The sequence below is a fragment of the Pteropus vampyrus genome, unplaced genomic scaffold (assembly GCF_000151845.1).
Source record: "Pteropus vampyrus isolate Shadow unplaced genomic scaffold, Pvam_2.0 Scaffold208, whole genome shotgun sequence".
Lineage (NCBI taxonomy): Eukaryota > Metazoa > Chordata > Mammalia > Chiroptera > Pteropodidae > Pteropus > Pteropus vampyrus.
Genome location: NW_011888989.1, coordinates 300,757 through 327,436, shown reverse-complemented (window position 1 = coordinate 327,436; position 26,680 = coordinate 300,757). Strand labels below are relative to the sequence as shown.

Below are 26,680 nucleotides of genomic sequence, written 5' to 3'. Positions count from 1 at the left end.
CCCGAAATATATAAAGTAATTACAAACAGAACTAAAAAGAGAAAAAGACCAAAACACTATTGTAGTAGGGGACCTAAACACCCACCTTTGATTATGGACAGATCATCCAAACAGAAAATCAATAAGGAAATAACATCCTTAAATGAAACATTAGACCAACTGGACATAATTGACATTTATAGAGCCTTCCATCCCAAAACGGCTGCTTATACATTCTTCTCTATTGCACGTGGAATATTCTCAAGAATTGACCACATACTGAGACACGGAGATAGCCTCATCAACAAATATAAGGGTTGAAATCATACCAAGCATATTCTATAATCATAATGCTTTGAAACTAGATATCAACTGCAGAAAGGAATCAGGAAAAACCACAAATGCATGAAGATAAAACAACATGCTACTGAAGAATAACTGGGTCAGAGAAGAAGAGAGATCATGAAATACATAGAAACAAATGATAATGATAGTATAACATATCAAAACTTTTGGGACACAGCAAAAGCAGTCATTAAAGGAAAGTTTATATCATTATAAGCCTATCTCCAAAAACAAGAACGAGCACCAATAAACAACCTAATGCTTCATCTTAAAAAACTTAGAAAACGAAGAACAAATGAAGCCAGTAGAGGGAAAGAAATCTAAATCAAATTAGAGCAGAAATAAATGAAACTGAAAACAACAACAACAACAACAACAACAACAACAACAAACAATAAAAAAATGCAACAAAGAGATGGTTCTTTGAGAAGGTTAATAAAATTACCAAACCCTTGGCTAGATTCACTAAAGAAGAAAAAGAAAAGACACAAATAAACAAAATCAGGATGAAAGAGGGAAAATTATGACTGACATCACAAAAACACAAAGGATCATACAAGAATACTATGAAAAAGTATATAACACCAAATTTAATAACCTAGAAGAAATGGACCAGTACTTGGAAAAATACGATCTTCCTAGACTGAATAAAGAAGATCTGGAAAATCTAAATAGACCGATCAGCAGTATGGAAATTGAAATAATCATCAAAAACATCTCAAAAAGTAAATGTCCAGGACCAGATGGCTTCACCAGTGAATTCTACCAAACATTCAAAGATTTAATACCTGTTCTCAAACTCTTCCAAAAAATCGAAGAGGAGGCAATACTTCCTAAATTATTTTATGAGGCCAGTGTTACCCTGACACCAATACCTGGTAAAGATAACACAAAAAAAGAAAACTGCATACCAATATCTCTTATGAACACAGATGAAAAAATCCTAAATAAGACACTAGCGAACTGAAGACAGCAACATATTAAAAAGATTAAAAGATTATACACCACAATCAAGTGGGCTTCATCCTAGGAAACAGGGATGGTTCAACATATGCAAATCGATTAATGTAATACAGCACATAAACAAATTAAAAAATAAAAATCATATGATTATATCAATAGATGAAGAACAAACTTTCGACAAGATGCAGCATTCATTTATGCTCAAAACACTTAAAAAATCGGTATAGAAGGAAAATACCTTAACATAATAAAGACCATATTTGACAAACTCTCAACCAACATTATACTTAATGGTGAAAAACTGAAAACCTCCCCTCTAAGATGAGGAACAAGGCAAGTCTGTTCACTATTGCCATTGTTATTCAATATAAAATTGGAGTTCCTGGTGAGTGCAATCAGACAAGAGAAAGATATGAAAGGCATTTAAATAGGAAATGAAGAAGTCAAACTGTTACTATTTGTGGATAACATGATTCTCTATTTAGAAAACCCCCAAAACTATACAAGAACACTACTAGAAACAATAAACAAATACAGTAAAGTCTCTGGATACGAAATCAACGTTCAAAAATCCATAGCTTTCCTACACTTTAATAATGAAGCATCCAAAAGAGAAGTGGAAAAAATAATTTTTTTTGCAATTGCAATAAAAAGTATAAAATACCTAGGAATAAATTTAACGAAACATGTGAAAGACATATATAATGAAATCCACAAGACCCCATTAAAAGAAATCGAAGAGGATACAACGTTCAAAAATCCATAGCTTTCCTATACTGTAATAATGAAGCATCGGAAAAAGAAGAGGAAAAAAAACTCCTTTTGCAATTGCAACAAAAAGTATAAAATACCTAGGAATAAATTTAATGAAACATGTGAAGGACATATATAATGAAAACTACAAGACCCTATTAAAAGAAATCGAAGAGAATACAAAGAATTGAAGATACTTCATGTTCTTGGATTGGAAGAATCAACATAGTGAAAACGACCATATTACCTAAAGCATTATACAGATTTAATGCAATCCCCATCAAAATCCTATTGGCATTTTTTAAAGAAATAGAACAAAAAAATCATCAGATTTGTATGGAAGCACAAAAGACCCTGAATTGCCAAAGCCATCCTGAGAAAAAAGAATGAGACTGGAGCATCACTCTGCTTGACTTCAAATTATTCTACAAAGCGACAGTAATCAAAAAGGCATGGTGTTGGCAGCAAATCAGACACACAAACCAGTGGAACAGAATCAAGAGTCAAGAAGTGAACCCATATTTATATGGGCAAATAATTTATGACAAAAAAGCCAAAAAACATACAGTGGAGAAAGGAAAGCCTCTTCAATAAATAGTGCTGGGAAAATTGGAAAACCATCTGCAAAAGAATGAAACTAGACTGTTGTCTATCACCTCACAGCAAAATTAACTCAAAATGTATTAAGGACCTAATTCAAAGACCTATAACAATAAAATGCATAGAAGAAAATATAGAACGAAACTCAAGGACCTTGGACTTAAAGAGGATTTTATGAATTTGACCTCAAAACAAGGGAAGTAAAAGCTAAAATAAATGAATGGGACTACATCAAACTAAAAAGCTTCTGCTCAGTAAAAGAAATTGTCAACAAGGTAGAGTACCATCTGAACTGGAAAATATATTTGCAAACAATACCTTCCATAAGGGCACAATATCCAAAATATACAAAGAACTCATACAACTTAATAACAACAAAAATACAAACGATCCAATCAAAAAATGTGCAGAAGACCTGAACAGACCGTCTCCCTAGAGGACATACAATGGCCAACAAATATATGAAAAGATGCTCAACATCGCTAGCTATTACAGAAATGCAAATCAAAACCAAAATGAAATATCATATCGCACCTGTTAGGATAGCTATAATAAACAGGACATGTAATAACAAATGTTGGAGAGAATGCAGAGAAAAGAAGCCTCATACACTACTGGTGGGACTGCAAATTATACAGCCACTATGGATAACAGTATGGAGGTTCCTCAGAAAACTAAAAATCGATCTACCATATGATCCAGCAATCCCTCTGCTGGGTATTTACACCAAAGACTTGAAAACCCATATCCAAAAAGATATTTTCACACCGATGTTCATAGCAGCATTATTCACAGTGGCCAGGACATGGAAGAAGCCAAAGTGTCCTACAATAGATGATTGGCTAAAGAAGCTGTGGTACATATATACAATGGAATATTACTCAGCCATAAGAAGAGATGAAATACTGCCATTTGCGACAACATGGATGGACGTCGAGATAATCATGCTAAGCGAAATAAGCCAGACAGAAAAAGTGGAAAATCACATAATATTACTTATACGTGGAATATAAAAGCAACAAATGAGCATGACAAACAAACAGAGACTCGTGGACATTGACTATAGGCTAGTGGTTACCAGAGGACTATAGAGTAGTGGTTAGTAGTGGGGTGGAGGAAGAGGGTGGAACTATACAGGGTAAAGGGGAGCAAATATAGGGTTTAGGGAGAGGGTGAAGTGGGTAAAAGGGATCACATATATGGTATCTGAAGGAAACTGGACTTTGAGCGGTAAAAACACAATAGAATATATAGATGTCAAATGATAATGTATGTCTGAAAATTATATAATTGTAACAACCAATGTTATCCCAATAAACTTAATTAAAAATTAAAAAAAATAAAAAAGAGTTTGGCAGTAAAAACTTGTGGAAATACCTGGTCCTGGCTTTTGTGGGGAATGTTTTTACTCATGGATTCAATTATTTTTTATCGATCTGTCCAAATTTTCTATTTCTTCATAATTCAGTTTTTTATGTTGTTTATTTCTAGAAATTTATTTATTTATTCTAGGTTATCTAATTTGTTATTGTATAATTCTTCACAATAATAGTTTATAATTGTTTACACTTCTGTGATATCAGTTGTAATGTTTCCTCTTTCATTTCTGATTTTATTGCTTTGGACCTTCCCCCCTCCCTTTTTTTAAATCTAGCTAAAGATCTGTCAGTTTGCTTACCTTTTTAAAAAATTGGTTCCTAGTTTTGTTATTCTATTGTTTTTTCTGTGTTTCTATTTCACTTATTTCTGCTTGGATCTTTGTTATTTCCTTTTTCTGCTTACTTTGGTCTTCATTTGTTTTTCTTCTAGTTACTGTAGGTGTAAATTTAATTTAATCTTTTTTTCTTGATTTAGGAATTTAACACTATAATCTTTCCTCTTAAAACTACTTTTGCAGCATCCCATAAGTTTTGATATGTTGTGTTTCTAATTTTTGTTTGTTTAAAGTTTTTTTAAAATTTTCGTTTTGAGTTCTTCTTTCACCTATTGGTTGCTCAGGAAATGAAAAGATATTCTGTGCTCATAGATTAGAAGAATTAACATTGTTAAAATGTATTTTTGAAATTTCTAGCCTTCCTCCTTTTATTCATTTCCAGTTTCATACCATTGTGGTTGGAAGAAATACTTGGTATGATTTCAGTCTTTTTAAGTTTGCTAAGACTTCTTTTGTGATCTATCATATGATCTATTCTAGAGACTATTTTATGTGTGCTTGAGAATAATATTCTGCTACTGTTGGATGGAAGGTTTTGTATATGTTGTTAAGTTCATTTGGATGGAATGTTTTATATATGTCTGTTAAGTTCATTTGGTCTAAAGTATGGTTTAAACTCAATATTTTCTTGTTGATTTTCTGCCTCTATGATCTATTCATTGATCTATTATTGTATTGTTTATTTCTCCCTTCCGATCTGATACTATTCTTAATATATGTAGGTTTTTCTGATGTCGTGGGTATGTATTTATGATTATTATATCTTCTTGATGAGTAGATGCCTTTATCATTATATAATGACCTTTTTCGAGTCTTGTTACAATTTTTAGATAAAGTGTATTTTTTTCTGATATAAAGATAGCTACCCCTGCTCTCTTTTGGCTTCCACTTGTATGGAATATCTTTTCTTCCCGCCAATTCACTTACAGCCTGTATATGTTCTTAAAGCTAAGCGAGTCTCTTATTGGCAGCATATAGTTGGGTCTTATTTTGTTATCCAACTAGCTGCTCTATATCTTTGTATGAAAGAATTTAATCTATTTACTTTTAGAGTAATTATTGATAGGTAAGAACCTACTAATACCATCATATTAACTGTTTCCTGGCCATTTTCTAATTCTCCTGTTCCTTTCTTTCTCTTTGCTTCCTTACTTTGTGAATTGATGTTTGTCCAGAGTGGTATGGTTTTAGTTTCTTTCCTTTATCTTTTGTGAATCTATTGTAATTTTTTAATTATTATTATTTATGCCTATAGTACTTGGTCTTCCTAGGTTGTCTCCCATCTAAGTACTTACAAGGTCCGACCCTGTTTAGCTTCCGAGATCAGACATTGGGCTTGTTCAGGGTGGCATAGCTGAAGTCCATGGACTGTGGCTCCATTGGGGCATCTATTGCAATTTTTGGCTGACCATGAGGCTTACAGAATACATCTTATAGATATAACCACCTATTTTATGCTCATAATTTAACTTTGATCATATATAAAACTCTACGCTTCTACTCCTCCTCCTTTTATATTTCTGATGTCACTATTTACCTCTTATATTGTATATTCATTAAAAATATTGTAGCTATACATATTTTTAATATTCTTGTCCTTTAACCTTTATATTAAAGTTAAGTGGTTAGTACTCTACTATATTACAGTATTGGAATATCTGAATTAGACTATATACTTACCTTTACCTTTCAAAGACCTGAAAACCAAATATTTTCAGGTTTTTGTGTTACTTATTAACATCTTTTCGTTTCAGCTTGAAGAACTTCCTTCAGCACTTCTTGTAAGGCTGTAGTGATGAATTCTCTTATCTTTTCTTCGTCTGAGAAAATCTTTATCTTGCCTTCATTTCAGAACTGCTTTCCCAGGTAAAGTATTCTTGGTTGGTAGTTTTTTTCTTTAAGTGCTTTGAATATATCATCCCATGTTCTCCTGTCCTGTAAGGCTTCTGCTGAGAAAACTGCTAATAGCCTTATGAGAGTTCTCTTGTAAGTTACAAGTTTTACTTTTTCTTGTTGCTCTTAAAATTCTATTTGTCTGATTTCTGACAGGTTTATTATATTGTATTAGAGATGGTCTCTTTAAGTTGCTTTTATTTAGTGCTTATGAGCTTCATGAGTTTAGATATACAAAACTCTTCCCAGATTTTTGAAGTTCTTGGCCATTATATCTTTAAATGTTTCCCCCCCACCTCTTTTACCCTTTTTCTCCTTCTGGAACTAATAATTTATACTTTTTTATGGTATGCCATAAATCATATAAACTTTCTTCACTCTTTTTCATTTTTTTTTAAATTTTGACTCTTCTGATGGATAATTTCAATTGATATGTCTTCAGGCTCACTTACTCTTTCTTCTCCTTGGTCAAATCAGTTCTCTATTGAATTCTTTTGATCATTGTATTTTTCGCTCCAAAATTTCTATTCGGTTCTTTTTTTTTTTTTAATGTTTTCTATCTCTTTGTTGAATTTCAGATTTTTTTCTTGTATTATTTTCCTGATATTATTGAGTTGCTTATTTATGTTCTCTTGTAGTTCTCTAAATAACTTTAGAACTTTTTCAGGTTATTCTTGGACCTCCATTTCTTAAGGGTAGTTTGGAGGTTTACTGTGTTCTTTGGCAGAGTCATGTTTCCCTCATGATTCTTATAGCCTTGCATAGGTGCCTGTGCATTTTAAGAAGCAATCAACTCTTCCAGACTTTATAGATTGATTTTGGTAAGGGAAGATTTTCACCTACAGGTGGGGAGGAAGTTCTGGAGTTGCAGGATGCTAAGTAAGGCAGTTTGTGGCAGTTTAGGGGAGGCATAACATCTCTTTGACTCAGGCCACTGGGATCCACAGCATCAACAAATTTGTGGTCCTTTATGATCACTTTGGGAGGTCCACTGTGGCTGCCATGGCTGTTGGGGTCCTCAGCAGCACCTCTAGGTCCAGTAGCTAGGACCAGGACAGGTATTGGTGGTCACCAGAGCTGGTAGCATGCACACACCTGATTGTGGGGTCCAGCTGCAGGTATCTGTGTAGCGGCAGAGGCTAAGTGCAGACACCTATGTCATGATAAGAGCTAGGGCAGGCAGCAAGGTCTGGAGCCAACTGCAGATTCTCTGGCTCTCAACATGTACTACTGTGGCTACTAAGAGTTGTTACAAGTACATGGCAGTGGAGGCCAGAAATGAGGGTTGGGCTGGGGACATGCAGGTACACAGCTGGAGAGGCTAGTTTCAGCTGAGTGTTGTGGTGCAGGCCAGTGATAGTAGACAGTGCCTGATTTGGGTCCACAAGCAACTGTTGTGACTCTGGTTGTTGAATGCACTCTCCTATGCTTGCACAGTCTCCCCCTGGGCATTTTCTCACAGTGCAGACTGGTGATAGGGATCAGGGCAGCAGCATGCAGGTACATAGCTAGAGATGCTAGCCCCCAGGGCATGCATGGCAGTAGGGTTTAATTGCTGGGGTCAAGGCTGCCATCTTTCACTTGTGTAGCCACGGAGGCCTGGACTGGCAGCTGGTGTGGTTCCCAGGCTTCTGGAGGGTGGGGTGTATAGCTGGGACACAGTCAGCTGACATCAGCAAACATGAGTACCAAAAGCTGGTAAAATCTGCAGTGGTTCTGTGGCAGCTGTGCTGGCTGTTGCTTCTTTCTTCATCAGTGAAAGCTGCTGGAATTTTTTGTAGAACAGATCACTGTGAGCCTTATCACTCCTGCTGTGTGGCTGCTATTGGTAGATCCTGCTTTTTTCCCTTGTTCTCAGCTTTTTCTACACCTCTCAGCTTTGCCAGCATGAGTAGGGTAAAATCAAAATGAGAACTTCATGAACTGAAAGGGTAGACACGCTGGTCACTTACCCTGATCTTCCTTTTCCAGCAAGAGGAATGCTTTAGAGCTGAGGAGTTTCCTCTTGTCACCGAACAGTGCTTGCCTGGGGAATGGGATGATGCAGGCAAAAACATCTGTCTGCCTACTCTTTTAATTTTCTCCTCCTCCTCCTCTTTCTCTTCTTTCTCCTCCTTTTCTTTGTATTTTTGTTCCACTGTGCTGCTGAAGTTTCTTTAGTGTACTTCACAGCTTTTCCAGAGCTGTTTTTGTTCATGGATAGCTGTTTAAGTGTTGACCTTTGTGGGCAGACAGAGGCTGACGTCTCGTATACCACCATCTTAATGATATCACTCTCATAGTTTGTTTTTTGCCCTGGTATTTAACCAAAAATTTTGATGTTGGCCATTGCTTTAAAGAAGATTTTACATAGTTCCTCTTTCATATAGGAACTTCATTACTTGGTTCATTAATTCTAAGTAATGAATGTTTATTCAAGTGATGTTTTGTTAATTTTTTGCAAAGAGGTGAAAAATTCAAGAATGGATGTTAAATTTCCTCAGTCTGGAATGGATGAATAGTTCAGGCATTTATGGAGGTTTTGATAGGCAGGTGTACAATTTGGAGTTGAGAGCTTGAGCTGGAGTCAGAGATCTTTCTTTGCCAGCCACTTCTCATATCATGTGGCCCAGGGCAAGGCAATCAACTCCTCTACTTCTCAGTGTTCCTTTGTAGCAAATGGAGGCCAGAACAGAATCTACTTCACTGAGTTCTCTTGAGAATTGAATGAGATGATGTATTTAAAACAGTTAGCACTAAGGCTGGCATATAGCAAATGAACTAAATTAGGCCAATGTTGTTATTTATATTGGTATTTGTTTCTTAACCTCTGATTTTTTATTGTTAATTATGTTAGCAGACTGTCTAATATTTGTTTTTGTAATATAGATGAAGATTGAAGCATAAAGAGGTCAAACAAGGAATCTGCTTGACTGGATGTGAGAAAGAGACATGACCAAAAGGTAGTTCTGGAAGCTGCTTCAGTGCCTTCTATATGGCCAGATTATTTTTCTGTTCAGCCAGACTCTATTATAAACACAACCTCAGGACAACAAATGCATTGTCTGGTATGCCACACCCATCTAGATGAATTTAATATGCTTTGAGTCTTGTCCATATTTTTCTATCCCCGGTTTTCCAACAAATTCACGTCAAGCTGCTATTGCAATAATTTTGTAAATAAAATCTGGCCTTCATGAAATAAACAACAACTAAAAGCAATAGTACAGTGAACTTATGTTAAAATCTACACCCTTCAGTTTATCCAGATGATGGAGCTGATAAATACCCCTCCTCACCTTGGAGCTGAACTTAGAGCCCATGAATCTCAGATGAGAGATCAAAGTTTGTGATTAGGGATCTCAGAGCTAAAGGAGGCAGGGTGGTGAGGGTGGACAGAAATTTTGGAAGGGTTCCATCAGAAGATAGGAGAATATGCAGGGAGGTAGGAGCATCTATCTGATTAATTTTGGATCAGGGTGAATGTAGAGCAAGTATTTGGTAGCTCATAGGGAAGAAAAACCATTTGAGTCAGGGCTTTACCACTTCTTTGGAGACTATTTGCATCCCTGGGAATGGACTTCTATATAATGTGGGAAGTTAAGAGATTTGGTCTGAATTGGGATGACTTAGCAACTCTCTTTCCTCCTCTATCTTCAACCCCCAAATATTGGGAGGACAAGAGGAGCCTCTGAAGCCTTTGTGACAGACAGAATTCTAAGATGAACCCCAAGATTTCCTGCCACTGTATACAAGCCAGCATAATACCAGGAAATATGAATTACTCCTATATTTAGGTTATATTATATGTCACAGTTGTCTTTGAGAAAGAAAGATATGGGTGGTCCTAACGTAATATCATGAGTTCTTTAAATTTGGGTCTAGAGGTCAGAGAAAGAGAGGGTAGGGAGAGTCAGAGATTCAAAGTGAGAAGAATTTGACCTTGCCATTGCTTGCTTGAAGATGGAGGGGGCTGTGGGGAAAGGCATGTGGGTAACTGTAGACACTGAAGAGGCAGTAAAGACATGGGGTGTTTAGTCCTACACCATAAGGAACTGAATTCTTCCAACAAGATGGAGCTCAAAAGCAGGATTTTCCATAGAACTTCCAGATGAGAACACAGCCTGGCTGACATCTTGATTTCAGGTATTTACCTTGCAATACACTGAGCAGAGAATCCAGTCATACTGTCCTGGACTTCTGACCTACAGATCTATGAGCTAATACGTGTTATGTTAAGCTGTTAACTTTGTAGTGATTTGTTACACAACAACAGGAAACTAATATAACCTTCTTCACTCTATTTCTTTTATAAGCCAGAGGTCATTTTCAAAACATTCTTTTTCCTTGAGAGGAATATCTATCTGATTATAGAACTAACAATAGTTATATTTTTCCTAAGCCACTGTGGCCAGTTTTCATCCGCGGAAACCATGAATTGTAAACTGGCATTGTTTCTCTTTTAGTAAGGGCCACTTTAACCCACAGAGATCAGCCCTACCACAGCCAGTGCAAAAATGTGTGCCCACCATTGTTACAGACATGCTCATCTGATCCCAGAGCCTCAGTCTTTACTGGTTAAAAGTACATGTTCATGTATTCTATAAATAGTCTGAATTCCTTCCTGTAGCAAGGCAGAGGATGTGAATGCACAAGTGCACACACACAGAATTTTCTCTGTGTTTCCAGACTTTTAGGACACTTTGTAGGAGCAAGAAATGGGCAGCTCATGCTTAACAATTGGATCCATTGCTTTAAATTTAAAATACCTGGGAAAGTATTTGGAAAGTAAAGTATATTAACTATATTATTTGGAAATATAACCTATGGTCTAAAAATGAATTTATTGTTTCTCAACTTTTTAAAACCATGCGCGTATATAATACAGAACATATAGTCTATACAGTAATTTATGTTATTTAGTATATGTATAAAGCTTACCTCTCAAGTCTCCTTGAATGATAACCTCTCTTGAAGTAACTTTTATGACCTAATGTTCCTCTATATTTGTAATCATTTTGTGTGCTTATGCATTGATAGGTCATATTTTACTAATATCAAACCATGCCAGAATATACTCCAAAAGTAGGGTGGGTGGGAAGAGAAGTTTAGTGAGGGTGCCACAAAAAATGCTTGAGGGGAGAAGGGCAGTTAGAGAGGTGGAGCCAGGTGGCTGCTGTGTGTACCACAGGAGAAGGCTTGCCCACTGTCATCTATCCTGAGCCTGGGAGTGTTGTAGGGAACTTGTATCCTCAGGAACTGATATTGACGGATAAGGTCATGGACCGTTTCAATACTATGCAATTGGAAGTTATGGCTGAGGTTTGCTCTGGAGACTGAAGATTCCTAAATTGTATACCTCTGGATGGGAAGGAATGAGCCAGGGGAAGAAGAACACTGTGGGCAGAGGGAATTGTAGCAACCAAGACAGGGAAATGCAAACTAGCCTGGTGTTCTGGGAGCCACAAGTTTCTGCCACATCCCTGGGCTTGAACATGTGGTGCCATGAGGCTCTACAGAGGACAGGAAATGGAGGCTATTTATACCATGTCTTGAACATTGCAATTTATTTATGTTTTATTTTTATTTCTTTTTTATTGTAGTTACGTTTAGGAATTTGAACTTTACTACAAAGGCAAGAGAAAGCTATCGAAGGTTTTTTTTGTTTTTTTTTTTTAGTAAATAACATTTTTTAATAATAAAATTGTTTTAAAAAGTCATACATACTCATTGCAAATGACTGGAGATGCTTTGAACAAGGTAGTGCAACACTTATTGCACACTGAAGCCTTGCTTCCCTAGGGCAACAGGTCTCTCCAAACCAGGTGAGGAAGACTCTCTGGGGGCAAGGAAGGCATCTGTCCTTTTTAAAGTTCTCCAGGTAAGTCCTGAGGTGTACCCCAGCCTGAGAACCACAAAGTTATAAGGCATAAAATGAAGTCAGAGAGACTAATTCAGAGGTAGCTGAAATGAACCACAATGAAGGTCCTGACAGTATGGTGGGAGGATGATGAGGAGAACAGAGCCTTGTACCCTTAAGTGGTAAATGAATAGAACCTGGCAACTGACTGGAAGAGGGTGTTGAGAAAAAGAAGTCCTTTTGATCGAATCTCTTCGTATTCTCTTCAAATTTAGAACCTTTTTTTTTTTTTACAGATTATGAAATTCCTCAAAGTCATTGTTCTTCCAGACTTGGTTTTGTCTTTACCACCAGCAAGTCCAGAGTGATAAGAGTTAATTCTTTGCATGTAAGCATATGACTTTGGAGGAAAAACTGCTTTAATTCTACTTTTTAACAACAGCTATTAATTTATTGCAAAACCTTTGGGTAAATTAAATCATAGGAAGTATGTCAGTTGCTATTCCATCTGGGTCAACAGTTCTGTTTAGTGAAAAAAAAAAGAAACTGCATTTTGCATGGACAGAGCTCTTTGCAGCCACTGACTCCTCGTGATTAAACAGACAACCCTCCCAGAGAGGGATAAGCTTAGTTCATCCATTTGCATATACCGTGAAACTGGGACAATGTTTACTCACTAAACAAAAGATGCTCATGAAAAGATGCCTATAAAATGATTTTGCTTTCGCACAAACCATTTTCTGCTTATTGACTTGCTTTGAAATATCTGACGGGTATTCCCATATGAAAATATATTTAAGTTCTAGGCAAAAATGTGCATTTCTCTCTAGTATAATGTTTTTTGTCCCGTGACATGCCACAAGGATGCTCATCTCCTGAGAGAAAATAGAAAAAGCCTACTCGGTTTCAAGAACGTGCTTGCTGTTAGCCCCCACGCACTCTGCCACCTCAGGGGCTCTGTCCTCCTGCAGGAGCACTTGCATTCTCTCCAGATGAGTTATGGGAGCTCCTGCTCCCTACAAGTGATGAGTGATCATGTGATGAGTGGGTATTTCCCCTTCTTTCACATATGGCAGAAGAGTTCTTGCTCTTCCATTAAATACTGGTCAGCATTCAAAAACCTCACACCTATCTCCTTCTGCATTTCCAGGGTCTATGTGGAAGCCGAGACTCACCCTCTGGTTGCCTAAGTTGTGGTTTTCAGAGACAGTTCTCTAAATAATAATACTCACTTATGCTTTAGAAGTAATCCATAGTAATTCCAATCTAGTTGTGACAAATATTTGTTAAAATAATATTTACAGTTCGGTCATCATTTTGACTGCTATTCATCCTTCCATCCATTTCACAGGTACTATTCTAGGGGCAGTGAATTCCTTTAAAGAAATATATTGAATGTAGGAACTAGGGTCTTCCTAATAAGTAGTATCATTTGTTGGCACTTTCTAACTTCTGTATATTGTCAAATATGCATTTAGCTTCTCTATATTATACTGACACTGAAATTTATGTATTTTTCAACTAGAGAGTTGGAGTAGTCCTACAGAGAAACAATTATAGATGCAGCACAGGAGACTCACCATATTAACTAACACTTACTGTATACTTATTGATGCTGGACAAGTGCTGAGAGCATCACAAGCATTATTTCATTTCATCCTAGAGAACCTTTCAACAGTCCTATGTAGTGGCTCTTATTTTTATCACCTATCTGGATTATCATTGTAGATTCAGAAATTGAGTCCCAAAGAAGTTAACTTGTTTAAGACCAAGTTATTAAGTAGCTGAGCAGGGCTTGAACCCATGCTTATTAGGTACAAATGTTTTATGGTGTGCCTGCCATGTGCCAGGTACTGTTCTAGCCAGTGCTGAGAAACCCTGAATAGGACAGGCAGGTTCATCCTTGACTTTAGAGGCTACATTTCAATAAGGGGAACAAACACAAACAAGTTACAACATGAGCAACACGATAAATACAAAGCGTGATAGAGTATGGAGAGTGACTGAAGGTGTATGGAGAATATTTTTGATAGGGTGGTTATAAAATGCTGCTCTGAAGAGGTGACTTTGGAAAAAAAGCCTAAATGAAGAGAGGAAGTAAATCATTTAAATATCTGGGAGAAATATGCCAAGCAGAGAAACAAGACAAGGTGCAAAGGCCCTGGGGACAGATCAATTTGATGTATTCAAGGGTCAGAAAGACAACCAGTGAGGTTAGAATTAAGTGGAAAAGGAGGAGGCAGCGCTAGGCAGGGGCTTAATGGCTCTGCAAAAATGTTGTATGAAAAAAAGCCAAATTTGAGCAGAAATGTTATGTGATGGGATGGGAAAATTTGAGTAGAGAAGAGAACTGACTTTACAGTACAGAAAGACTAATTCCTAGAGGTAGTAGATCTCTACTTAGAGATACCAATTTTGATCTCAGAATCAGAATTTCTTAGAGGGCAAGAGGGGATAGTTTCCTGCATGCAAATGGAAAAGTTGATACAGTTGTAACTAGAAGGGAAGCATAATGTGTGAGTTTATGTACAGGCAGACTATTGGATTGGATAATGATTGCCGTCATTTTCTCAGTGAAAAGGGCATATAATCAACTGCCAGTGGGGAGGGGAAGGGTGCTGTAAGTTTAAGGAAAAAAGAAAGTGTGAAGCAGCCTTCTCTAAATGTGGGAAAGGTGGAGTGCTTCTGAGGAGTGTTAGAAGGCTCTTGAGATCTGTAGTTGGAGGAAAAACTGCTTTAATTCTACTTATTAAGACTAAAGAAAGACTCTTCTGCTGACTAAAGGCAAGTAAAGAGTAGAAAGAATTGGGTTTAACCAGCGCTGGATTGGGCCAGGTGAGAGTGACAGAGGGATAAAGGGACAAACAATATATGATGAAATCTTAGCTAAGGACGGAAGTAAAAATCATTAATAATAGACTGGGGTTAGAGAATTGAGTTACAAAGGTGGGAAGTGGTGGTTCAAGAGTGGTGTAGTTGGAATTGAGAATTTGGAAGTGATATAGTTACTGGAATTGTGAGACCTACAGCAAAACCATGGGAGTCGATGGGTAAGGTAGGTTGGTGTTAGGAACTGACGAGCCAGGATGTGGGATAGATCATCTCTTTTATATGAATATGGAATCCACAAAGAATCACAACAAGATTATCTTTTAGCCCATATTGTAGTACAATCCTAGAAAATAAGAACAGTGGTCAATGCTCATATATGGGATTAGACTCATAGAGGACAGAACTCAGGATCCATAACTCCCACTTCTGTATTCTAACTCTACATGAATAATACTGATGGTCAGGAGCATAAACCATCTCAACTTTTGGCATTCCTGTTTATTATTTAGGAAATATAGGGCAATGAGGTATTTTAAAAAATATTTGGCCAGAAATGCTTACTAAATGAAAAGCATCAGTCCAATTTTAATTTGCACAACCCACGTTAGAAGAAAAATTATGACAAAATGCTATCATCCATTTCTTTATTTTATCCTTTCTCTGTATTATTTGAGAAAAAAAGAGTGAGAAGTAAATATATGAAAGAATACAGGAAAGATGCCCATATTACTGGGGGGCTGGATATCCTACGGGCCTGAAAGAGTGCATTTCTCCCCTTCAAACATACACAGCTACTAAGTAGGAGAGCAGGGATTTGAATCAGTTCTGTTTGACTTCAATGTGCTCTTAATTTCCTATTCCTATTAGTCCAACAAGGATTGTTCATGCACACACACATACTCATAATCAATAATAACCTCCACATCCTACATCTAGAATATAGATTGTCCATACTTTATTTTCAGTTCAAAGTGTTTCAACAACGCATGTTTGGGACCCCTGAGAGAACAATGCGAAATCTTCCCAAGATAGGTTATCTGGGAGAGCTCCACCTATAAACCATATGTGATTGCTTATAAAACAGGTTATAAGTAGCTCTTTGAAAAGTTAGATTTCCCTGCTGAGTAAACCTCCTCCTGACAAGTCCCTGTCTCTCCTCACTCAATAGTCATTATGCACATAGGAAAGCAAAATTACCTCAAATTAGCTCTTATAAAAGGCTTAGAAATTTCTAGAAATGAAGGGTCTAGAAAGAAAAAAAAATTCAAATAGCTAGATTTTTTTAGAAAAAATCTTAGTTTAATGTTGATGACTTTAAGCAAGCAAGATTTTTTTTTTTTTAATTTGAAAGTATAACACACATAATGGCCAATAAAATTAAATAGACTCCAGTTAAGACTCTTTAAAGCAAGCTATTAATGACTATGTGTATATGCATCTATTTGGATGTATAAATAAGATACCCATAAACTAAAGCATTTATGCTAAGGCTCTACCAACTTCCTCTGAAATGCGGCCATCTTTATTTAGCTTCTGACCAAGCAGCCATTTTTCATAAAAAATGGTTGAATTCAGAGAAATTATCCATAGCTCTAGAGGAGGTACAAGAAAATTTCCAGGACCAGACTTCTGCTTTTAATCATAGGACTGCCAGGTAATTCTGACTTCCTTTTGGCATGAGCATAAACAGAGCCCTTAACTGGGAGACTCTGACAACATACCTGATAATGCTCATAATTTAAGGGCTTCTGCCATCTTTGTTAAAAGTAACATAGGAAAACTCCAAAGGAGAAAAAAATAATCTCTGTGCATTAAAATGCAAGGATTTGATTCTTTAATATAATGACACTAGGGAAGATCCCTGATCTAAAGGTGTGGATCTTGTCTATGGCCATGCCACCCTGAACAAGCCTGATCCGGTCTGATCTCAGAAGTTAAGCAGGGTTGGACCTGCTTAGTACTTGGATGGGAGACCACCTAGGAAGACCAGATGCTGTAGGCATAAGAAATAAAAAAATAAGAGGTTGTTAGCTGACAAGGTCCTGTGAGGTCAACCAAGGGTTGACTTGCAAAAAATTAAAAATTAAAAATTAAAATAAAATAAAAAAGGTGTGAGTCTTGGTTCCCTGTCAGAAATAGCACCTTAAATCCAGGGGCCCGTCACAGCTCAGTTTAGGTGGTTCAAGGAGGTGGAATCTAATGACCCATCAGAACAGAAGACTAATTATTGTGAGGTGGCAAGGTGAGGTTGCAGACTTAATAATAAGCTCTTGAGTAAGTGCAATTAGAAGGTTTGATCCCTTGGGTCAGTCTTGTTTTGTGTTTTGAAGCAAGGAAGCTAAGAGCTTTTTAATCAACTTGAACTTCACCATCTTCATAGACCAAGAAAGGTAAAAATACTGATGATAGTTTAGTGTACATGATCCCTGCAGAAGTGTTAATTAAGTGTGAAAATGTGGCTGGTGTAAGACAAGGACAGTCTCTCTGGGTATGGAGAGGAAGCTGGCCTGGGCTATCGTTTTCTCTGGCCTTCATCTCACCATGTGTGGCCAGGAGTTATTTTTCTGCTTGAGCTGGGGAGGAACTGAGCTCTCCCTTCCAAGTCCCCGATGTCTCCAACTTACCAAAATGCTTTTTACACTGCTTTCATTCACTTTGATTACAGGTCAGATGTCATTTATTTCAGCTCTGTGAGATCCTTGGGAAGTAAGAATTTCCTTTCTCTCGAGACTTTTTCCCTGAAGGGAAATTTTATGCCAGAGTGTGACCACTAAATCAAACACTAGAGTTGCAGGTTGCAAATTTGAAATCTGGATTCTTATATTTGAAATTTCTTAGCCTTCAATTAAATGTTAATAAAAAGAGTTTTTTATAGAAAGGTCATTGAGGATTTAAAAATCAGAATGTTTTCAACTAGACTTTTACTAACACGACGAACATTTATTGGGTACTTACTGTGTAAAAGGCACTGTGCCATATGGCCAATGGGAATACACAGAGCTCAGAGGCTGGCTGGGATCCCTCTCACTGGGAGATTTGTTAAACTTATTTTAGACGTTGGCTCCAGGACCGAGATAATCAAAATCTTTCACTTCTGAAAGTTCCTGAGTCTCCTTAAGTGGTAAATTATGGGTGATATATTTCTTCATTTATATGTATTCTCTAGGAATATATACTACTTATGCACTTTTTAAATGTTAAAAATGATATCCTATATACTTATTTTCATCCTAATTTTAATTTTAAAAACTTTGGTGTTTCATGGTTAAGTATTGTAATGGATGCATATATATTTGGTTTGTTAGATGATGATGAAGCTCATGTAAATAATATAAAATAAAGTTTCATATATAAATATATACATATATGTATATTTTATACATATTTTTCTCTGTATAGTTATTTATATTCACATATTTATATGACTACGGAGACTAGACTGGTGTTTCTGAATCTGGGATATTCCCCAGTGTTGTTTCATTAAAGAGTAAGTCCTAGAAAATTAGTATCTAGTTCTAGAGACTTTAAGTCAGCCAAAGGAGACAGTGAGTCTCTCTTACAGATTGAATTGTGCCTCTCCCAAATTCATGTGTTGAAGCCTAAACCCCCAATGTGATTGTGTTTGGAAATACTTTTAAAGTGAATTAAGTTCTTTAGGATGGGGCCCTAATCCAATAATACTGGTGTCTTTATAAGAAAAGAGAGACACCAGGGATGAGCATTCTCAGAGAAAAGGCCATGTTTGGGCACAGGGAGAAGGCAGACATTTGCAAACCAAGGAGGGAGGCTTCAGGAGAAACAAATCTAGAAACACCTTACTCTTGGACTTCCAACCTCCAGAACGATGAGAAAATAAATGTTGGTGGTTTAAGCCCCACGGTCTGTATTTCGTTATGCTACACCTAGTCCACTGATAAAGTCACTGTGATTACTCCTTCTCATTGCTGTTTAGGAACACTTTATAAACCAGATATAAAATATAAGTGAAGCTTATTAACATAACAAGACATATTTCAATAGATTCAACCTCATAAGCTACATCTTCAATATTGACAGATCACACCTACATATGTTATCTATGTACTATGGACACCTTTCCCTGTGAGGTTTGTGGAGAGTAATGGTCCCAAAGAAGTCCCGCTGAGACTCAGCAAGTATGACACACACAGCCTTTTGGTTTAAACAAGTAATTCTTACCATGACAAGTCTTGATGTTTAGAGTTTTTTAAAAAGTTTTTAACAATGCCTTTTTGATAATTAAAGTTAAAATATTTTTGTTTAACCCATTCATACAATAAATCATATCATATATTTGAATAATAAAATAATAATGCACTCTTGCAATTATTTTGTCATATCTCTATAGCTAACTAGTTGCCTTAATTACTACCAGTTTCTACCATGCATAATTTCCTCGGACCTGAAATTATATGTGATACACACACTCTTTGATGTGTGTATAATTTCTATATTATTACATGCTTGAGAATATCTATCTTCTGTTCCCCTCACACATCTTTGACAACTGGTACAGTAGAAAGCAAAACTTTTCCTTTAAATAGTTATCTTGCTAAGTTAAGTGGTGAGGAGGGAACAAAGTTTATTGGCTTTTGTTATTTAAGTATCTTGACAGTTTTCCCTGCTTGTTCATAGAATTCTTCAGTTTGAAAAATCTTCCAAAAATACGTGACTATGTAGTTCTGGAAGCTTGTTGCATGTTGGGTTATTATTTTTTCCTTCTTATTTATGTGTTTACATATATATTTTATGATATATTCCAGATATCTGAAATACGATTAATACTTTCAATTTTAAGTCTAAAGTGTAATTAAATTTTTAAAATATTTTTTCAATTACAGTTGACATTCAATACTATATTAGTTTCAGGTGAAGCATAGTAGTTAGACATTTATATAACTTACAAAGTAATCCCTCTGATAAGTCTACTACTTACCTGACACCATGCATCGTTATTATAATATTATTTACTATATTCCCTACACTGTACTTAGATCCCCATGACTGTTTTATAATGCCAATTTGTACTTTTTAATGCCTTCACCCTTTTCATCCAGCCCTTCAACACTTCTTTCCACCTGGCAGCATCTATGAGTTTGCTTCTGAACACAGGGATGCATATATCTTTTCAAATTAGTGTTTAGATTTCTTCAAATAGATACCCAGATGTGAGTGCTGGGCTATATGGTAGTTCCTTTTTAATTTTTTGAGGAAACTCCATAAATTTTTTTCATAGTGTGTGCACCAATTTACAATCTCATTAGCAATGCATGAGAGTTCCCTTTTCTCCACATCCTCACCAACACTCATTGTGTTTTGATTTATTGATGATAGCCATTCAGTGATATTTCATTGTGATTTTATTTTGCATTTCTCTGAAAATTAGAGATGTTGGACATCATTTCATATGTCTATTGGCAATATGTATATCCTCTTTAAAGATTCCTTTCTTTTTTGTGTTTGGTAGCATGAAGTGTGTGTATATATATATTCACATATATATATTCACACACACACACACACACACATACACATATACATATACATATGAATTTATTTATTTTAATTAGTTTCAAGTATACAGTACATTGGTAAGACATTTATATAGTTCGTAAAACGATCCCCCCAATTGCTCCCTCTCTCCCCTGACCCTCCACCTAGCCAACATATTAATGCTAACTGCATTCCCTATGCCGTGCCCCCCATGCCCATGACCATCTATGAGCTACTAATTTGTACTTCTTTAACCCTTCACCCCATTCTCCCAACCCTCCAAAACCCCCTACCCTCCGTCCATGACCAAACTGTCTATTATATTTGTGAGTGCGTTTTTGATTAGTTTGTTCTTTTTATTCCTTAGATTCCACATATAAGTGAAATCATATAGTGTTTATCTTTCTCTGTCTGGCTTAAATAACTCTAGGTCCATCAAAGCAATATCCACATGTAGGGGGCTTGTTTCCTTTCCATTCCTCCACTCTATCTTTTAGTTGGAGCACTTAATTCTTTTCCAGTTGAGATATTTCTTGATAAAAATGTAGTTGTTACCATTCTTTATTCCTGTTTTTGATACATGTTTTTTCTTCTTAAAGAAGTCCCTCCAACATTTCCTGTAATACTGGCTTGGTACTGATAAATTCATTTCACTTATTTTTGTCTGGAAGCTCTTTATCTGTCCTTCAACTCTAAATGCTGAATAAATTATCCTTGGTTGTAGATCATGAGTCTTTATCCTGTTGAATATTTTTGGCCAAGCCCTTTTGTCCTGTACAGTTTCGTTTGAGAAATCAGCTGCCAGTCTAATGGATTTTCCCTTATAAGTAACGGTTTTTCTCTTGCTGCTTTTAATATTCTCTTTGTATTTAAACTTTGGCATTTTAATTATGATGTGTCTTAGGTGGGCCTCTTTGGATCCCCGATTTTTGGAATTCTCTGAGCTTCCTGGGGTTTTATGTCCATATCCTTCACCAGGTTAGGGAAGTTTTCCATCATTATTTCTTCAAATAGCTATTCAACATCTTGATTTTCTTCAGTTATGCCGATCAGATGAATATTTGGACCCTTAATAGTGTGCTATATGCTCTTTAAATTATTTTTATGGTCTTGGCATCTTGTCTCTTGCCATTCTGATTGTGTGTCCTTGGCTTTCTCATCTTCTAGGTAGGGCATTTGATCCTTTTCTTTATTCACTTTGTTTATTCCTTTGTTTATTCCATTTAATATACTTCTCATCTCAGATAATGTGTTCTTCATTTCAGACTGGTCCCCTTTTATAATTTCCATTTCTATTTTTATGTTTTTGTCTCTTTGTTGAAGTTCTCACTGAATTTATCTACACTTCCCAAAAGTTCATTGAGTATTTTATAACTGGTGTTTTGAATTCTGCATCTGTTAGATTACTTGACTCCATTATATCTGGATCTCTGTTCTGTTCTCTCATATGGTTTCTGCTTCTTTGTCTTCCCATTTTGGCTGCCTTTCCATGTCTGTTTCTAAGCAAAGCTCCTAATTCTTCTAGTCTTATTAGTGTGGATTTATGAAGTAGGTGTCCAGTGGCACAGTCCTGAGAGGGGTTCAGCTGCAGGCCAAATTTAGTCCAACCCTCTGCCCCTCCGGGGCCACCTGTTAACATTCAACAAGCAATCAACAGATGCTGTGCTTATAGTTACCTCAAAAGGCCATGCCAGAAACGGAGGCCAGCTGCCTCCGATGTGAGTCTAGGAGCTGCTCAGCAAAGAGTTCCTGACTCACTGAGGATATACCTAGATGTACTTGGGTGGGACCGCTAGTTGCGGAAGGCGAGGTTTCAGGGAATCCTCTGGGAAAAGCGATCTCTGTTATCTAGTTCAATGACATCACGGCTACAGCTGGGATGTGTCCGTGCATTGGCTCAAAAGAGAACAATGGATACCTCCAACACTTCCGTACTGAACGAGTCTCGCTTTGGCCCTCACTCCAACAATGTCTCCCTGTAAGTCCCCTTTAAGAGGCTTCTGCTGCTGCTGCTGCTGCTGCTGCTGCTGCTGCTGCTGCTGCTGCTGCTGCTGCTGCTGCTGCCTCTGTCTCACTAAGCCACTGGAGACGGGGCAGCCCCGCATCCTTGCCCCATCCTACGTTTTGCTGTTGCAGGGTACTTTCTTGGATTTCTTCCTAGTTGTATGGCTTGTTCATCTAGATCTCAGGCAATTTTTCCTTGCTGCTGCTCCTTGTTTCCATCATAACTTTGATTTAGTCACCAGAAGAATAATCGGAGCCTCTATTTATGCTATATTTTTCCTCCTATATATTTTTTATATTAACCCCTTATCAGATCTATTTTCTCCCTTTTCATTTTGTTGATGGTTTCCTTTGCTGAGCAAAACATTTTTAGTTTGACATTGTCCCATTTGTTTATTTTTTCTATTGTTTCTTTTGCCCAGAGATATATCCAAACTATATTACTAAGAACAATGTCGGAAAGTTTACTGCCTATGTTTTCTTCTATAAGTTTTATCGTTTCGGTCTTACATTTAAGTCTTTAATCCATTTCGAATTTATTCTTCTATATGTAGTAAGAAAGTGGTTTAGTTTTATTTATTTATTTTTCTTTTGCATATATCTGTCCAGTTATCTCCACACCATTTTCTGAAGACACTGTCATTACCCAAAAGCAATCTATAGATTGAATGCAAGCCCTATCAAAATAAGATTGTAGATCTTACCTCCTTTGTCATGGGTGAATTGACCATTTGATGGGTTTATTTCTGGGCTCTCTATTCTGTTTCCTTGATCTATGTATCTGTTTTTATACCAGTACCATGCTGTTTTGATTACTACAGCCTTATCGTTTAATATCCGGTAGCACGAAACTTCCAACTTTGTTCTTTCTTGAGACTGCCATTCTCTTTGGGGTCCTTTATGGTTCCATATAAATTTTAGCGGTATTTGTTGTAGTTCTGTGAAAAATGTCATTGGTATTTTGATAGGGCTTGCATTTAATCTATAGATTGCTTTTGGGTAAATGGACATTTAATGATGTTAATTCTTCCTACCCATGAGCATGACATATGCTTCCATTTATTTATACCTTCTTCAATTTCTTTTTTTTAATATCATAATTTTCCAAGTACAGGGCTTTTACTTACTGGTTAAATTTACATCTGAGTGTTTTACTTTTTTGATGAAATTATAAATGGGATTGTTTCCTTAATTTCTTTCTGAGAGTTTGTTTTTAGTATATAAAAATGCAATTGATTTCTAAATATTAATTTTGTATCTTGGTACTTTAATGAATTCTGTTATCATTTCTAATAGTTTTTTTGGTGGACTTTTTAGGATTTTCTATATGTAATATTATGTCATCTGTAAATGACAGTTCAAAATCTTCCTTTCCATCTGGATGCTTTTTATGCCTTTTTCTTTTCTGATTGTTGTAGTTAGGACTTTGAATATTATGTTAAATAGAAGTAGTGAAAATGAACATCTTTGTCTTGTTCCTGATTTTAAGAAAAACTTTTAGCTTTTTGCATTGTGTATTATGTTAGTTGTGGGCTTCTCATATATGGCCTTTATTATGTTGAGGTATGTTCCCTCTATTCCCACTTTGCTGAGAGTTTTTATTATAAATGGATTCTGGATTTTGTTGAACACTTTTCCTGCATCTCTTGATATGATCATATAATTTTTATCTTTCAATTTTTGTATGTGGTGTATCACAATTGATGTGTAATTACTAAACCAATCAGGCTTCCCAGAAATAAGTCTAACTTGATCATGGTGCATGATCTTTTTAATGTATTTGGTTTGCTAATATTTTGTTGCAGATTTTCTCCTCTATGTTCATCAAGGATATCAGCTTATAATTATCTATTATTTTGTAATTTCTTGGTCTGTTTTGGAAATTAGCAATGGTGGTCTTTTAAAAAGATTTTTTTTTCTTTCCTCCTCTTCGATTTTTTAAAATAGCTTGAGAATAGCTGTTAATTCTTCTTTGAATGTTTTGTAAAATTCATCTATAGAGTGATCTGGTCCAGGACTTTTGTTTTCTGTAAGTTTTTTGATAAAAGATTTGATTTTGTTAGTAGTAATTGGTCAGTTCAGATTTTCTGTTTCTTCTTCACTCAGTCTTGGAAGATTATATTTTTCTAGGAATATATCCATTCCAGATTGTCCAATTTTTTGCCATATAATTGTTCATAGCATTTTCTTACAATCTTGTGCATTTATGTGGTAGTAGTGTCACTTCTCTTTCCTTTCTAATTTTATTGGAGTTTTCTCTCTTTTTTACTTGATATGTCTAGTTAAAGGTTTATCAGTTTTACCTTTTCAAAGAATCAGCTCTTGGTTTCACTTATCTTATGTATTATTTCTTTTATTTCTGCATTTTATTTATTTCCACCATGATCTTTATTATTTTCTTTCTTCTACTCACTTTGGGCTTTGTTTGCTGTTCTTTGTGTAGTTTCTTTAAATATATCTTAGATTATTTATTTGAGATTTTTCTGTTTCTTGAGGTAGGCATGTATTGCTATGAATTTCTCTCTTAGGATTTCTTTTGCTTTGTCCCATAGATTTTGGGTCATTATGTTTTAATCTTCTATTGTCTCAAAGTATCTTTTTATTTCTTCTTTGATCTCATTGTAAATTCATTTATTGTTTAGTAGCATGTTATTTAATGTCCATGTAATTGTGTGTTTTTCAGTTTTCTTCTTGGAACTGATTTCTAGTTTCATACCATTTGGTCAGGGAAGAAAGCTTGATATTTTTTAATATTCTTAAATTTATTGAGGCTTTCTTTGTGGCCTAACATGTGGTCTCTCTTAGAAAGGTTCCATGTGCACTTGAAAAGAATGTACATTCTGCTGCTTTGTGATGAAATGTTCTAAATATATCTATTAAATCCATTTGGTCTAATGTGTCATATAAGGCCCCTATTTCTTTGTTGATTTTCTATCTAGAAGATCATTTCAATAGCATCAATGGGGAGCTAAAGTCCCTTACTATAAGTATATTACTGTCAATCTCTCTCTTTTTGTTGGTCAATATTTGCAATTTTTCTGTTCCTATGTTGGGTGCATAAATGTTTACAAGCATTATATCCTCTTGTTGGACTGATCCTTTTATCATTATGTAATGTTCTTTGTCTCTTATTATAGACTCTGTTTTAAAATCTTATTTGTCTGGTATAAGAATTGCTACTCTATTTTTTTTCTGTCTGCATGAATTATCTTTTTCCATCTTTTACTTTCAGTTCGTGCATGTTTCAATCTGAAGTGGGTCTCTTATAGGCAGCATATTTATGAGTCTTGTTTTCTAATCCATTCAGCTATCCTATGCCTTTCAACTGGAACTTTTAATCCATTTACTTTTTAAGTAATTACTCATAGGTATATACTTATTGCCATTTTATTACTCATATTTTTTATCTTTTTATCTTCTTTTTCTAAAAAAGTCCCTTTAACATTTTTTTTAATACTGGTTTGGTGGTGATGAACTTCCTTAGCTTTTACTTGTCTGGGAAGCTCTTTATCCTTCGAGTCTAAATGATAGCCTTTCTGGGTAGAATATTTTTGGTTGTAGGTTTTCGCTTTTCATGACTTTGAATATTTTATGCCAGTCTCTTCTGACTTGCAAAGTTTCTTTTGTTAAATCAGCTGACAGTCTTATGAGAGCTCCCTTGTAGGTAACTAACTACTTTTGTCTTGTTGCTTTTCAGATTTCTCTCTATTTTTAACCTTTAGCATTTTAATTATGATGTATCTTGGTGTGGGTCTCCTTGGGTTCATCTTGTTTGGAACCGTCCGCACTTTCTTCTCCAGATTGGAGAAGTTTTCCATCATTATTTATTCAAATAGGTTTTCAATTGTTTGTTCTCTCTCTTTTCCTACTGGTACTCCTGTGATATAGACTTTGTTATGCTTAATGTTGTCCCAGAGGCCCCTTAAACTATACTAATTTTTTAAAATTCTTTATCCCTGGTGATACTCTGATTGTGTTTTTTCCAGTACCTTGTTTTCCAAATCTCTGATTGGATCCTCTGCTTCATAAAATCTGTTGTTGAGTCCATGTAATATATTATTTATTTCAGTTATTGTATTCTTCATTTCCGACTTTTTTTTTTTTTTTTTTCTATGTCTTTTTAAATAAATAAAACCATTATTTTAAACTCTGTCTGCTCTTCCTCTCAGCTTATTGATCATTTATAACTAGTGATTTGAACTCTATGTCTGGTTGATTGCTTTTCTTCATTTTGTTTAATTTTTTTT

General features: G+C 35.8%; 1 protein-coding gene and 1 pseudogene across 1 annotated transcript in view; one reads left to right on the top strand and one right to left on the bottom strand.

Moving 5' to 3' along the window:
- The window catches only part of HECW1 (HECT, C2 and WW domain containing E3 ubiquitin protein ligase 1), a 483,256-nt gene that overhangs the window by 213,231 nt on the left and 243,345 nt on the right, over positions 1-26,680 (bottom strand). The window lies entirely within an intron of this gene.
- On the top strand, positions 16,802-16,920 carry LOC111747075 (annotated as a pseudogene).